This window comes from Schistocerca cancellata, chromosome 5, assembly GCF_023864275.1.
Source record: "Schistocerca cancellata isolate TAMUIC-IGC-003103 chromosome 5, iqSchCanc2.1, whole genome shotgun sequence".
Classification (NCBI taxonomy): Eukaryota; Metazoa; Arthropoda; class Insecta; order Orthoptera; family Acrididae; genus Schistocerca; species Schistocerca cancellata.
The window spans coordinates 844,589,908-844,607,232 of record NC_064630.1 but is presented as its reverse complement, the minus strand read 5'-3'; positions in this window follow the sequence as shown (position 1 = coordinate 844,607,232).

The following is a 17,325-nucleotide window of genomic DNA, read 5'->3' as shown; positions in this document are numbered from 1 at the left end:
TACATCGTCCTCCAGCCGAGTTGACTCCATGGGTCTATTGCTGCCTTGGGCACCTTATGGCCGTTCTGCTGTGAATCTAGTTTATCGAATGGGACGAAAAACTGATAGTGAATTGTAACGTTCAGGGTCACCTAATGACGATGGATCACTCAAATTGCGTCCCGATTCAATACATCGTCCCCAGCCGACTTGACTCCATGGGACTATTGCTGCCTCGGGCACCTTATGGCCGTTCTGCTGTGAGTCTAGATTATCGAATGGGACGAAAAACTGATAGTGAATTGTAACGTTCAGGGCCTCCTAATGACGATGGATCACTCAAATTGCGTCCCGATTCAATACATCGTCCTCCAGCAGACTTGTCTCCATGGGTCGATTGCTGCCTCGGGCACCTAATGGCCGTTCTGCTGTGAGTCAAAGATTTTCGAATCGGACGAAAAACTGATAGTGAATTGTAACATTCAGGGCCACCTAATGACGATGGACCACGCAAATTGCGTCCCGATTCAATACATCGTCCTCCAGCCGAGTTGACTCCATGGGTCTATTGCTGCCTCGGGCACCTTATGGCCGTTCTGCTGTGAATCTAGATTATCGAATGGGACGAAAAACTGATAGTGAATTGTAACGTTCAGGGCCACCTAATGACGATGGATCACTCAAATTGCGTCCCGATTCAAAACATCGTCCCCAGCCGACTTGTCTCCATGGGTCTATTGCTGCCTCGGGCACCTTATGGCCGTTCTGCTGTGAGTCTAGATTATCGAATGGGACGAAAAACTGATAGTGAATTGTAACGTTCAGGGCCACCTAATGACGATGGATCACTCAAATTGCGTCCTGATTCAATACAACGTCCTCCAGCAGACTTGACTTCATGGGTCTATTGCTGCCTCGGGCACCTTATGGCCGTTCTGCTGTGAGTCAAAGATTTTCGAATCGGACGAAAAACTGATAGTGAATTGTAACTTTCAGGGCCACCTAATGACGATGGATCACTCAAATTGCGTCCCGATTCAATACATCGTCCTCCAGCAGACTTGTCTCCATGCGTCGATTGCTGCCTCGGGCACCTTATGGCCGTTCTGCTGTGAGTCAAAGATTTTCGAATCGGACGAAAAACTGATAGTGATTTGTAACATTCAGGGCCACCTCATGACGATGGACCACACAAATTGCGTCCCGATTCAGTACATCGTCCACTAGCCGACTTGACTTCATGGGTCTATTGCTGCCTCGGGACCTTATGGCCGTTCTGCTGTGAGTCAAAGATTTTCGAATCGGACGAAAAACTGATAGTGAATTGTAACGTTCAGGGCCTCGTAATGACGATGGATCACTCAAATTGCGTCCCGATTCAATACATCGTCCTCCAGCAGACTTGTCCCCATGGGTCGATTGCTGCCTCGGGCACCTAATGGCCGTCCTGCTGTGATCAAAGATTTTCGAATCGGACGAAAAACTGATAGTGAATTGTAACATTCAGGGCCACCTAATGACGATGGACCACGCAAATTGCGTCCCGATTCAATACATCGTCCTCCAGCCGAGTTGACTCCATGGGTCTATTGCTGCTCGGGCACCTTATGGCCGTTCTGCTGTGAATCTAGATTATCGAATGGGACGAAAAACTGATAGTGAATTGTAACGTTCAGGGCCTCCTAATGACGATGGATCACTCAAATTGCGTCCCGATTCAATACATTGTCCTCCAGCTGTCATGACTCCATGGGTCTATTGCTGCCTCGGGCACCTTATGGCCGTTCTGCTGTGAGTCTAGATTATCGAATGGGACGAAAAACTGATAGTGAATTGTAACGTTCAGGGCCACCTAATGACGATGGATCACTCAAATTGCGTCCCGATTCAATACATCGTCCCCAGCCGACTTGACTCCATGGGACTATTGCTGCCTCGGGCACCTTATGGCCGTTCTGCTGTGAGTCTAGATTATCGAATGGGACGAAAAACTGATAGTGAATTGTAACGTTCAGGGCCTCCTAATGACGATGGATCACTCAAATTGCGTCCCGATTCAATACATTGTCCTCCAGCCGTCATGACTCCATGGGTCTATTGCTGCCTCGGGCACCTTATGGCCGTTGTGCTGTGAGTCTAGATTATCGAATGGGACGAAAAACTGATAGTGAATTGTAACGTTCAGGGCCTCCTAATGACGATGGATCACTCAAATTGCGTCCCGATTCAATACATCGTCTTCCAGCAGACTTGTCTGCATGGGTCGATTGCTGCCTCGGGCACCTAATGGCCGTCCTGCTGTGAGTCAAAGATTTTCGAATCGGACGAAAAACTGATAGTGAATTGTAACATTCAGGGCCACCTAATGACGATGGACCACGCAAATTGCGTCCCGATGCAATACATCGTCCTCCAGCCGAGTTGACTCCATGGGTCTATTGCTGCCTCGGGCACCTTATGGCTGTGAATCTAGATTATCGAATGGGACGAAAAACTGATAGTGAATTGTAACGTTCAGGGCCACCTAATGACGATGGATCACTCAAATTGCGTCCCGATTCAATACATCGTCCTCCAGCCGACTTGACTCCATGGGTCTATTGCTGCCTCGGGCACCTTATGGCCGTTCTTCTGTGAATCTAGCTTATCGAATGGGACGAAAAACTGATAGTGAATTGTAACGTTCAGGGCCACCTAATGACGATGGATCACTCAAATTGCGTCCTGATTCAATACATCGTCCTCCAGCAGACTTGTCTCCATGGGTCGATTGCTGCCTCGGGATACCTAATGGCCGTTCTGCTGTGAGTCAAAGATTTTCGAATCGGACGAAAAACTGATAGTGAATTGTAACATTCAGGGCCACCTAATGACGATAGACCACGCAAATTGCGTCCCGATTCAATACATCGTCCTCCAGCCGAGTTGACTCCATGGGTCTATTGCTGCCTCGGGCACCGTATGGCCGTTCTGCTGTGAATCTAGATTATCGAATGGGACGAAAAACTGATAGTGAATTGTAACGTTCAGGGCCACCTAATGACGATGGATCTCTCAAATTGCGTCCCGATTCAATACATCGTCCTCCAGCCGACTAGACTCCATGGGTCTATTGCTACCTCGGGCACCTTATGGCCGTTCTGCTGTGAGTCTAGATTATCGAATGGGACGAAAAACTGATAGTGAATTGTAACGTTCAGGGCCTCCTAATGACGATGGATCACTCAAATTGCGTCCCGATTCAATACATCGTCCTCCAGCAGACTTGTCTCCATGCGTCTATTGCTGCCTCGGGCACCTTATGGCCGTTCTGCTGTGAGTCAAAGATTTTCGAATCGGACGAAAAACTGATAGTGAATTGTAACGTTCAGGGCCACCTAATGACAATGGATCACTCAAATTGCGTCCCGATTCAATACATCGTCCTCCAGCCGACTTGACTCCATGGGTCTATTGCTGCCTCGGGCACCTTATGGCCGTTCTGCTGTGAGTCTAGATTATCGAATGGGACAAAAAACTGATAGTGAATTGTAACGTTCAGGGCCTCCTAAAGACGATGGATCACTCAAATTGCGTCCCGATTCAATACATCGTCCTCCAGCCGAGTTGACTCCATGGGGCTATTGCTGCCTCGGGCACCTTATAGCCGTTCTCCTGTGAGTCTAGATTATCGAATGGGACGAAAAACTGATAGTGAATTGTAACGTTCAGGGCCACCTAATGACGATGGATCTCTCAAATTGCGTACCGATTCAATACATCGTCCTCCAGCCGACTAGACTCCATGGGTCTATTGCTGCCTCGGGCACCTTATGGCCGTTCTGCTGTGAGTCTAGATTATCGAATGGGACGAAAAACTGATAGTGAATTGTAACGTTCAGGGCCTCCTAATGACGATGGATCACTCAAATTGCGTCCCGATTCAATACATCGTCCTCCAGCAGACTTGTCTCCATGGGTCGATTGCTGCCTCGGGCACCTAATGGCCGTTCTGCTGTGAGTCAAAGATTTTCGAATCGGACGAAAAACTGATAGTGAATTGTAACATTCAGGGCCACCTAATGACGATGGACCACGCAAATTGCGTCCCGATTCAATACATCGTCCTCCAGCCGAGTTGACTCCATGGGTCTATTGCTGCCTAGGGCACCTTATGGCCGTTCTGCTGTGAGTCTAGATTATAGAATGGGATGAAAAACTGATAGTGAATTGTAACGTTCAGGGCCACCTAATGACGATGGATCACTCAAATTGCGTCCCGATTCAATACATCGTCCTCCAGCCGACTTGACTCCATGGGTCTATTGCTGCCTCGGGAACCTTATGGCCTTTCTGCTGTGAGTCTAGTTTATCGAATGGGACAAAAAACTGATAGTGAATTGTAACGTTCAGGGCCTCCTAATGACGATGGATCACTCAAATTGCGTCCCGATTCAATACATCGTCCTCCAGCAGACTTGTCTCCATGGGTCGATTGCTGCCTCGGGCACCTAATGGCCGTTCTGCTGTGAGTCAAAGATTTTCGAATCGGACGAAAAACTGATAGTGAATTGTAACTTTCAGGGCCACCTAATGACGATGGATCACTCAAATTGCGTCCCGATTCAATACATCGTCCTCCAGCAGACTTGTCTCCATGGGTTGATTGCTGCCTCGGGCACCTTATGGCCGTTCTGCTGTGAGTCTAGATTATAGAATGGGATGAAAAACTGATAGTGAATTGTAACGTTCAGGGCCACCTAATGACGATGGATCACCCAAATTGCGTCCCGATTCAATACATCGTCCTCCAGCAGACTTGTCTCCATGGGTCTATTGCTGCCTCGGGCACCTTATGGCAGGCCTGCTGTGACTCAAAGATTTTCGAATCGGACGAAAAACTGATAGTGAATTGTAACGTTCAGGGCCTCCTAATGACGATGGAACACTCAAATTGCGTCCCGATTCATTACATCGTCCTCCAGCAGACTTGTCTCCATGCGTCTATTGCTGCCTCGGGCACCTTATGGCCGTTCCGCTGTGAGTCAAAGATTTTCGAATCGGACGAATAACTGATAGTGAATTGTAACGTTCAGGGCCACCTAATGACGATGGATCACTCAAATTGCGTCCCGATTCAATACATCGTCCTCCAGCAGACTTGTCTCCATGGGTCTATTGCTGCCTCGGGCACGTTATGGCAGGCCTGCTGTGACAAAGATTTTCGAATCGGACGAAAAACTGATAGTGAATTGTAACATTCAGGGCCACCTAATGACGATGGACCACGCAAATTGCGTCCCGATTCAATACATCGTCCTCCAGCCGAGTTGACTCCATGGGTCTATTGCTGCCTCGGGCACCTTATGGCTGTGAATCTAGATTATCGAATGGGACGAAAAACTGATAGTGAATTGTAACGTTCAGGGCCACCTAATGACGATGGATCACTCAAATTGCGTCCCGATTCAATACATCGTCCTCCAGCCGACTTGACTCCATGGGTCTATTGCTGCCTCGGGCACCTTATGGCCGTTCTTCTGTGAATCTAGCTTATCGAATGGGACGAAAAACTGATAGTGAATTGTAACGTTCAGGGCCACCTAATGACGATGGATCACTCAAATTGCGTCCTGATTCAATACATCGTCCTCCAGCAGACTTGTCTCCATGGGTCGATTGCTGCCTCGGGATACCTAATGGCCGTTCTGCTGTGAGTCAAAGATTTTCGAATCGGACGAAAAACTGATAGTGAATTGTAACATTCAGGGCCACCTAATGACGATAGACCACGCAAATTGCGTCCCGATTCAATACATCGTCCTCCAGCCGAGTTGACTCCATGGGTCTATTGCTGCCTCGGGCACCGTATGGCCGTTCTGCTGTGAATCTAGATTATCGAATGGGACGAAAAACTGATAGTGAATTGTAACATTCAGGGCCACCTAATGACGATGGACCACGCAAATTGCGTCCCGATTCAATACATCGTCCTCCAGCCGAGTTGACTCCATGGGTCTATTGCTGCCTCGGGCACCTTATGGCTGTGAATCTAGATTATCGAATGGGACGAAAAACTGATAGTGAATTGTAACGTTCAGGGCCACCTAATGACGATGGATCACTCAAATTGCGTCCCGATTCAATACATCGTCCTCCAGCCGACTTGACTCCATGGGTCTATTGCTGCCTCGGGCACCTTATGGCCGTTCTTCTGTGAATCTAGCTTATCGAATGGGACGAAAAACTGATAGTGAATTGTAACGTTCAGGGCCACCTAATGACGATGGATCACTCAAATTGCGTCCTGATTCAATACATCGTCCTCCAGCAGACTTGTCTCCATGGGTCGATTGCTGCCTCGGGATACCTAATGGCCGTTCTGCTGTGAGTCAAAGATTTTCGAATCGGACGAAAAACTGATAGTGAATTGTAACATTCAGGGCCACCTAATGACGATAGACCACGCAAATTGCGTCCCGATTCAATACATCGTCCTCCAGCCGAGTTGACTCCATGGGTCTATTGCTGCCTCGGGCACCGTATGGCCGTTCTGCTGTGAATCTAGATTATCGAATGGGACGAAAAGCTGATAGTGAATTGTAACGTTCAGGGCCACCTAATGACGTTGGATCTCTCAAATTGCGTCCCGATTCAATACATCGTCCTCCAGCCGACTAGACTCCATGGGTCTATTGCTACCTCGGGCACCTTATGGCCGTTCTGCTGTGAGTCTAGATTATCGAATGGGACGAAAAACTGATAGTGAATTGTAACGTTCAGGGCCTCCTAATGACGATGGATCACTCAAATTGCGTCCCGATTCAATACATCGTCCTCCAGCAGACTTGTCTCCATGGGTCGATTGCTGCCTCGGGCACCTTATGGCCGTTCTGCTGTGACTCAAAGATTTTCGAATCGGACGAAAAACTGATAGTGAATTGTAACCTTCAGGGCCACCTAATGACAATGGATCACTCAAATTGCGTCCCGATTCAATACATCGTCCTCCAGCCGACTTGACTCCATGGGTCTATTGCTGCCTCGGGCACCTTATGGCCGTTCTGCTGTGAGTCTAGATTATCGAATGGGACAAAAAACTGATAGTGAATTGTAACGTTCAGGGCCTCCTAAAGACGATGGATCACTCAAATTGCGTCCCGATTCAATACATCGTCCTCCAGCCGAGTTGACTCCATGGGGCTATTGCTGCCTCGGGCACCTTATGGCCGTTCTGCTGTGAGTCTAGATTATCGAATGGGACGAAAAACTGATAGTGAATTGTAACGTTCAGGGCCTCCTAATGACGATGGATCACTTAAATTGCGTCCCGATTCAATACATCGTCCTCCAGCAGACTTGTCTCCATGGGTCGAATGCTGCCTCGGGCACCTAATGGCCGTTCTGCTGTGAGTCAAAGATTTTCGAATCGGACGAAAAACTGATAGTGAATTGTAACATTCAGGGCCACCTAATGACGATGGACCACGCAAATTGCGTCCCGATTCAATACATCGTCCTCCAGCCGAGTTGACTCCATGGGTCTATTGCTGCATAGGGCACCTTATGGCCGTTCTGCTGTGAGTCTATATTATAGAATGGGATGAAAAACTGATAGTGAATTGTAACGTTCAGGGCCACCTAATGACGATGGATCACTCAAATTGCGTCCCGATTCAATACATCGTCCTCCAGCCGACTTGACTCCATGGGTCTATTGCTGCCTCGGGAACCTTATGGCCTTTCTGCTGTGAGTCTAGATTATCGAATGGGACAAAAAACTGATAGTGAATTGTAACGTTCAGGGCCTCCTAATGACGATGGATCACTCAAATTGCGTCCCGATTCAATACATCGTCCTCCAGCAGACTTGTCTCCATGGGTGTATTGCTGCCTCGGGCACCTTATGGCCGTTCTGCTGTGAGTCTAGATTATCGAATGGGACGAAAAACTGATAGTGAATTGTAACATTCAGGGCCACCAAATGACGATGGACCACGCAAATTGCGTCCCGATTCAATACATCGTCCTCCAGCAGACTTGTCTCCATGGGTGTATTGCTGCCTCGGGCACCTTATGGCCGTTCTGCTGTGAGTCTAGATTATCGAATGGGACGAAAAACTGATAGTGAATTGTAACATTCAGGGCCACCAAATGACGATGGACCACGCAAATTGCGTCCCGATTCAATACATCGTCCTCCAGCCGAGTTGACTCTATGGGTCTCTTGCTGCCTCGGGCACCTTATGGCCGTTCTGCTGTGAATCTAGATTATCGAATGGGACGAAAAACTGATAGTGAATTGTAACGTTCAGGGCCACCTAATGACGATGGATCACTCAAATTGCGTCCCGATTCAATACATCGTCCCCAGCCGATTTGTCTCCATGGGTCTATTGCTGCCTCGGGCACCTTATGGCCGTTCTGCTGTGAGTCTACATTATCGAATGGGACGAAAAACTGATAGTGAATTGTAACGTTCAGGGCCACCTAATGACGATGGATCACTCAAATTGCGTCCTGATTCAATACATCGTCCTCCAGCAGACTTGACTTCATGGGTCTAAAGCTGCCTCGGGCACCTTATGGCCGTTCTGCTGTGAGTCAAAGATTTTCGAATCGGACGAAAAACTGATAGTGAATTGTAACGTTCAGGGCCACCTAATGACGATGGATCACTCAAATTGCGTCCCGATTCAATACATCGTCCTCCAGCCGACTTGACTCCATGGGTCTATTGCTGCCTCGGGTACCTTATGGCCTTTCTGCTGTGAGTCTAGATTATCGAATGGGACAAAAAACTGATAGTGAATTGTAACGTTCAGGGCCTCCTAATGACGATGGATCACTCAAATTGCGTCCCGATTCAATACATCGTCCTCCAGCAGACTTGTCTCCATGGGTGTATTGCTGCCTCGGGCACCTTATGGCCGTTCTGCTGTGAGTCTAGATTATCGAATGGGACGAAAAACTGATAGTGAATTGTAACATTCAGGGCCACCAAATGACGATTGACCACGCAAATTGCGTCCCGATTCAATACATCGTCCTCCAGCAGACTTGTCTCCATGGGTGTATTGCTGCCTCGGGCACCTTATGGCCGTTCTGCTGTGAGTCTAGATTATCGAATGGGACGAAAAACTGATAGTGAATTGTAACGTTCAGGGCCACCTAATGACGATGGATCACTCAAATTGCGTCCCGATTCAATACATCGTCCTCCAGCCGACTTGACTCCATGGGTCTATTGCTGCCTCGGGCACCTTATGGCCGTTCTTCTGTGAATCTAGCTTATCGAATGGGACGAAAAACTGATAGTGAATTGTAACGTTCAGGGCCACCTAATGACGATGGATCACTCAAATTGCGTCCTGATTCAATACATCGTCCTCCAGCAGACTTGTCTCCATGGGTCGATTGCTGCCTCGGGATACCTAATGGCCGTTCTGCTGTGAGTCAAAGATTTTCGAATCGGACGAAAAACTGATAGTGAATTGTAACATTCAGGGCCACCTAATGACGATAGACCACGCAAATTGCGTCCCGATTCAATACATCGTCCTCCAGCCGAGTTGACTCCATGGGTCTATTGCTGCCTCGGGCACCGTATGGCCGTTCTGCTGTGAATCTAGATTATCGAATGGGACGAAAAACTGATAGTGAATTGTAACGTTCAGGGCCACCTAATGACGTTGGATCTCTCAAATTGCGTCCCGATTCAATACATCGTCCTCCAGCCGACTAGACTCCATGGGTCTATTGCTACCTCGGGCACCGTATGGCCGTTCTGCTGTGAGTCTAGATTATCGAATGGGACAAAAAACTGATAGTGAATTGTAACGTTCAGGGCCTCCTAAAGACGATGGATCACTCAAATTGCGTCCCGATTCAATACATCGTCCTCCAGCCGAGTTGACTCCATGGGGCTATTGCTGCCTCGGGCACCTTATGGCCGTTCTGCTGTGAGTCTAGATTATCGAATGGGACGAAAAACTGATAGTGAATTGTAACGTTCAGGGCCTCCTAATGACGATGGATCACTTAAATTGCGTCCCGATTCAATACATCGTCCTCCAGCAGACTTGTCTCCATGGGTCGATTGCTGCCTCGGGCACCTAATGGCCGTTCTGCTGTGAGTCAAAGATTTTCGAATCGGACGAAAAACTGATAGTGAATTGTAACATTCAGGGCCACCTAATGACGATGGACCACGCAAATTGCGTCCCGATTCAATACATCGTCCTCCAGCCGAGTTTACTCCATGGGTCTATTGCTGCCTAGGGCACCTTATGGCCGTTCTGCTGTGAGTCTAGATTATAGAATGGGATGAAAAACTGATAGTGAATTGTAACGTTCAGGGCCACCTAATGACGATGGATCACTCAAATTGCGTCCCGATTCAATACATCGTCCTCCAGCCGACTTGACTCCATGGGTCTATTGCTGCCTCGGGAACCTTATGGCCTTTCTGCTGTGAGTCTAGATTATCGAATGGGACAAAAAACTGATAGTGAATTGTAACGTTCAGGGCCTCCTAATGACGATGGATCACTCAAATTGCGTCCCGATTCAATACATCGTCCTCCAGCAGGCTTGTCTCCATGGGTGTATTGCTGCCTCGGGCACCTTATGGCCGTTCTGCTGTGAGTCTAGATTATCGAATGGGACGAAAAACTGATAGTGAATTGTAACATTCAGGGCCACCAAATGACGATGGACCACGCAAATTGCGTCCCGATTCAATACATCGTCCTCCAGCAGACTTGTCTCCATGGGTGTATTGCTGCCTCGGGCACCTTATGGCCGTTCTGCTGTGAGTCTAGATTATCGAATGGGACGAAAAACTGATAGTGAATTGTAACATTCAGGGCCACCAAATGACGATGGACCACGCAAATTGCGTCCCGATTCAATACATCGTCCTCCAGCCGAGTTGACTCTATGGGTCTCTTGCTGCCTCGGGCACCTTATGGCCGTTCTGCTGTGAATCTAGATTATCGAATGGGACGAAAAACTGATAGTGAATTGTAACGTTCAGGGCCACCTAATGACGATGGATCACTCAAATTGCGTCCCGATTCAATACATCGTCCCCAGCCGATTTGTCTCCATGGGTCTATTGCTGCCTCGGGCACCTTATGGCCGTTCTGCTGTGAGTCTACATTATCGAATGGGACGAAAAACTGATAGTGAATTGTAACGTTCAGGGCCACCTAATGACGATGGATCACTCAAATTGCGTCCTGATTCAATACATCGTCCTCCAGCAGACTTGACTTCATGGGTCTAAAGCTGCCTCGGGCACCTTATGGCCGTTCTGCTGTGAGTCAAAGATTTTCGAATCGGACGAAAAACTGATAGTGAATTGTAACGTTCAGGGCCACCTAATGACGATGGATCACTCAAATTGCGTCCCGATTCAATACATCGTCCTCCAGCCGACTTGACTCCATGGGTCTATTGCTGCCTCGGGTACCTTATGGCCTTTCTGCTGTGAGTCTAGATTATCGAATGGGACAAAAAACTGATAGTGAATTGTAACGTTCAGGGCCTCCTAATGACGATGGATCACTCAAATTGCGTCCCGATTCAATACATCGTCCTCCAGCAGACTTGTCTCCATGGGTGTATTGCTGCCTCGGGCACCTTATGGCCGTTCTGCTGTGAGTCTAGATTATCGAATGGGACGAAAAACTGATAGTGAATTGTAACATTCAGGGCCACCAAATGACGATGGACCACGCAAATTGCGTCCCGATTCAATACATCGTCCTCCAGCAGACTTGTCTCCATGGGTGTATTGCTGCCTCGGGCACCTTATGGCCGTTCTGCTGTGAGTCTAGATTATCGAATGGGACGAAAAACTGATAGTGAATTGTAACATTCAGGGCCACCAAATGACGATGGACCACGCAAATTGCGTCCCGATTCAATACATCGTCCTCCAGCCGAGTTGACTCTATGGGTCTCTTGCTGCCTCGGGCACCTTATGGCCGTTCTGCTGTGAATCTAGATTATCGAATGGGACGAAAAACTGATAGTGAATTGTAACGTTCAGGGCCACCTAATGACGATGGATCACTCAAATTGCGTCCCGATTCAATACATCGTCCCCAGCCGATTTGTCTCCATGGGTCTATTGCTGCCTCGGGCACCTTATGGCCGTTCTGCTGTGAGTCTACATTATCGAATGGGACGAAAAACTGATAGTGAATTGTAACGTTCAGGGCCACCTAATGACGATGGATCACTCAAATTGCGTCCTGATTCAATACATCGTCCTCCAGCAGACTTGACTTCATGGGTCTAAAGCTGCCTCGGGCACCTTATGGCCGTTCTGCTGTGAGTCAAAGATTTTCGAATCGGACGAAAAACTGATAGTGAATTGTAACTTTCAGGGCCACCTAATGACGATGGATCACTCAAATTGCGTCCCGATTCAATACATCGTCCTCCAGCAGACTTGTCTCCATGGGTCGATTGCTGCCTCGGGCACCTTATGGCCGTTCTGCTGTGAGTCTAGATTATAGAATGGGATGAAAAACTGATAGTGAATTGTAACGTTCAGGGCCACCTAATGACGATGGATCACTCAAATTGCGTCCCGATTCAATACATCGTCCTCCAGCCGACTTGACTCCATGGGTCTATTGCTGCCTCGGGAACCTTATGGCCTTTCTGCTGTGAGTCTAGATTATCGAATGGGACAAAAAACTGATAGTGAATTGTAACGTTCAGGGCCTCCTAATGACGATGGATCACTCAAATTGCGTCCCGATTCAATACATCGTCCTCCAGCAGACTTGTCTCCATGGGTGTATTGCTGCCTCGGGCACCTTATGGCCGTTCTGCTGTGAGTCTAGATTATCGAATGGGACGAAAAACTGATAGTGAATTGGAACATTCAGGGCCACCAAATGACGATGGACCACGCAAATTGCGTCCCGATTCAATACATCGTCCTCCAGCAGACTTGTCTCCATGGGTGTATTGCTGCCTCGGGCACCTTATGGCCGTTCTGCTGTGAGTCTAGATTATCGAATGGGACGAAAAACTGATAGTGAATTGTAACATTCAGGGCCACCAAATGACGATGGACCACGCAAATTGCGTCCCGATTCAATACATCGTCCTCCAGCCGAGTTGACTCTATGGGTCTCTTGCTGCCTCGGGCACCTTATGGCCGTTCTGCTGTGAATCTAGATTATCGAATGGGACGAAAAACTGATAGTGAATTGTAACGTTCAGGGCCACCTAATGACGATGGATCACTCAAATTGCGTCCCGATTCAATACATCGTCCCCAGTCGATTTGTCTCCATGGGTCTATTGCTGCCTCGGGCACCTTATGGCCGTTCTGCTGTGAGTCTACATTATCGAATGGGACGAAAAACTGATAGTGAATTGTAACGTTCAGGGCCACCTAATGACGATGGATCACTCAAATTGCGTCCTGATTCAATACATCGTCCTCCAGCAGACTTGACTTCATGGGTCTAAAGCTGCCTCGGGCACCTTATGGCCGTTCTGCTGTGAGTCAAAGATTTTCGAATCGGACGAAAAACTGATAGTGAATTGTAACTTTCAGGGCCACCTAATGACGATGGATCACTCAAATTGCGTCCCGATTCAATACATCGTCCTCCAGCAGACTTGTCTCCATGGGTCGATTGCTGCCTCGGGCACCTTATGGCCGTTCTGCTGTGAGTCTAGATTATAGAATGGGATGAAAAACTGATAGTGAATTGTAACGTTCAGGGCCACCTAATGACGATGGATCACTCAAATTGCGTCCCGATTCAATACATCGTCCTCCAGCAGACTTGTCTCCATGGGTCTATTGCTGCCTCGGGCACCTTATGGCAGGCCTGCTGTGACTCAAAGATTTTCGAATCGGACGAAAAACTGATAGTGAATTGTAACGTTCAGGGCCTCCTAATGACGATGGAACACTCAAATTGCGTCCCGATTCATTACATCGTCCTCCAGCAGACTTGTCTCCATGCGTCTATTGCTGCCTCGGGCACCTTATGGCCGTTCCGCTGTGAGTCAAAGATTTTCGAATCGGACGAAAAACTGATAGTGAATTGCAACATTCAGGGCCACCTAATGACGATGGACCACGCAAATTGCGTCCCGATTCAATACATCGTCCTCCAGCCGAGTTGACTCCATGGGTCTATTGCTGCCTCGGGCACCTTATGGCCGTTCTGCTGTGAATCTAGATTATCGAATGGGACGAAAAACTGATAGTGAATTCTAACGTTCAGGGCCACCTAATGACGATGGATCACTGAAATTGCGTCCCGATTCAATACATCGTCCCCAGCCGACTTGACACCATGGGACTATTGCTGCCTCGGGCACCTTATGGCCGTTCTGCTGTGAATCTAGATTATCGAATGGGACGAAAAACTGATAGTGAATTGTAACGTTCAGGGCCACCTAATGACGATGGATCACTCAAATTGCGTCCCGATTCAATACATCGTCCTCCAGCAGACTTGTCTCCATGGGTCGATTGCTGACTCGGGCACCTAATGGCCGTTCTGCTGTGAGTCAAAGATTTTCGAATCGGACGAAAAACTGATAGTGAATTGTAACGTTCAGGGCCACCTAATGACGATGGATCACTCAAATTGCGTCCCGATTCAATACATCGTCCTCCAGCCGACTTGACTCCATGGCTCTATTGCTGCCTCGGGCACCTTATGGCCTTTCTGCTGTGAGTCTAGTTTATCGAATGGGACAAAAAACTGACAGTAAATTGTAACGTTCAGGGCCTCCTAATGACGATGGATCACTCAAATTGCGTCCCGATTCATTGAATCGTCCTCCAGCAGACTTGTCTCCATGGGTCTATTGCTGCCTCGGGCACCTTATGGCCGTTCTGCTGTGAGACTAGATTATCGAATGGGACGAAAAACTGATAGTGAATTGTAACATTCAGGGCCACCAAATGACGATGGACCACGCAAATTGAGTCCCGATTCAATACATCGTCCTCCAGCCGAGTTGACTCCATGGGTCTCTTGCTGCCTCGGGCACCTTATGGCCGTTCTGCTGTGAATCGAGATTATCGAATGGGACGAAAAACTGATAGTGAATTGTAACGTTCAGGGCCACCTAATGACGATGGATCACTCAAATTGCGTCCCGATTCAATACATCGTCCCCAGCCGACTTGTCTCCATGGGTCTATTGCTGCCTCGGGCACCTTATGGCCGTTCTGCTGTGAGTCTAGATTATCGAATGGGACGAAAAACTGATAGTGAATTGTAACGTTCAGGGCCACCTAATGACGATGGATCACTCAAATTGCGTCCTGATTCAATACATCGTCCTCCAGCAGACTTGACTTCATGGGTCTATTGCTGCCTCGGTCACCTTATGGCCGTTCTGCTGTGAGTCAAAGATTTTCGAATCGGACGAAAAACTGATAGTGAATTGTAACTTTCAGGCCCACCTAATGACGATGGATCACTCAAATTGCGTCCCGATTCAATACATCGTCCTGCAGCAGACTTGTCTCCATGGGTCGATTGCTGCCTCGGGCACCTTATGGCCGTTCTGCTGTGATTCTAGATTATCGAATGGGACGAAAAACTGATTGTGAATTGTAACGTTCAGGGCCACCTAATGACGATGGATCACTCAAATTGCGTCCCGATTCAATACATCGTCCCCAGATGACTTGACTCCATGGGACTATTGCTGCCTCGGGCACCTTATGGCCGTTCTGCTGTGAGTCTAGATTATAGAATGGGATGAAAAACTGATAGTGAATTGCAACGTTCAGGGCCACCTAATGACGATGGATCACTCAAATTGCGTCCCGATTCAATACATCGTCCTCCAGCATACTTGTCTCCATGGGTCTATTGCTGCCTCGGGCACCTTATGGCAGGCCTGCTGTGACTCAAAGATTTTCGAATCGGACGAAAAACTAATAGTGAATTCTAACGATCAGGGCCTCCTAATGACGATGGAACACTCAAATTGCGTCCCGATTCAATACATCGTCCTCCAGCAGACTTGTCTCCATGCGTCTATTGCTGCCTCGGGCACCTTATGGCCGTTCTGCTGTGAGTCAAAGATTTTCGAATCGGACGAAAAACTGATAGTGAATTGTAACATTCAGGACCACCTAATGACGATGGACCACGCAAATTGCGTCCCGATTCAATACATCGTCCTCCAGCCGAGTTGACTCCATGGGTCTATTGCTGCCTCGGGCACCTTATGGCCGTTCTGCTGTGAATCTAGATTATCGAATGGGACGAAAAACTGATAGTGAATTGTAACGTTCAGGGCCACCTAATGACGATGGATCACTCAAATTGCGTCCCGATTCAATACAACGTCCTCCAGCAGACTTGTCTCCATAGGTCGATTGCTGACTCGGGCACCTAATGGCCGTTCTGCTGTGAGTCAAAGATTTTCGAATCGGACGAAAAACTGATAGTGAATTGTAACGTTCAGGGCCACCTAATGACGATGGATCACTCAAATTGCGTCCCGATTCAATACATCGTCCTCCAGCCGACTTGACTCCATGGGTCTATTGCTGCCTCGGGCACCTTATGGCCTTTCTGCTGTGAGTCTAGATTATCGAATGGGACAAAAAACTGATAGTGAATTGTAACGTTCAGGGCCTCCTAATGACGATGGATCACTCAAATTGCGTCCCGATTCAATACATCGTCTTCCAGCAGACTTGTCTCCATGGGTCTATTGCTGCCTCGGTCACCTTATGGCCGTTCTGCTGTGAGTCAAAGATTTTCGAATCGGACGAAAAACTGATAGTGAATTGTAACTTTCAGGGCCACCTAATGACGATGGATCACTCAAATTGCGTCCCGATTCAATACATCGTCCTGCAGCAGACTTGTCTCCATGGGTCGATTGCTGCCTCGGGCACCTTATGGCCGTTCTGCTGTGAGTCTAGATTATCGAATGGGACGAAAAACTGATTGTGAATTGTAACGTTCAGGGCCACCTAATGACGATGGATCACTCAAATTGCGTCCCGATTCAATACATCGTCCCCAGCCGACTTGACTCCATGGGACTATTACTGCCTCGGGCACCTTATGGCCGTTCTGCTGTCAGTCTAGAATATCGAATGGGACGAAAAACTGATAGTGAATTGTAACGTACAGGGCCTCCTAATGACGATGGATCACTCAAATTGCGACCCGATTCAATACATCGTCCTCCAGCAGACTTGTCTCCATGGGTCGGTTGCTGAATCGGGCACCTAATGGCCGTTCTGCTGTGAGTCAAAGATTTTCGAATCGGACGAAAAACTGATAGTGAATTGTAACATTCAGGACCACCTAATGACGATGGACCACGCAAATTGCG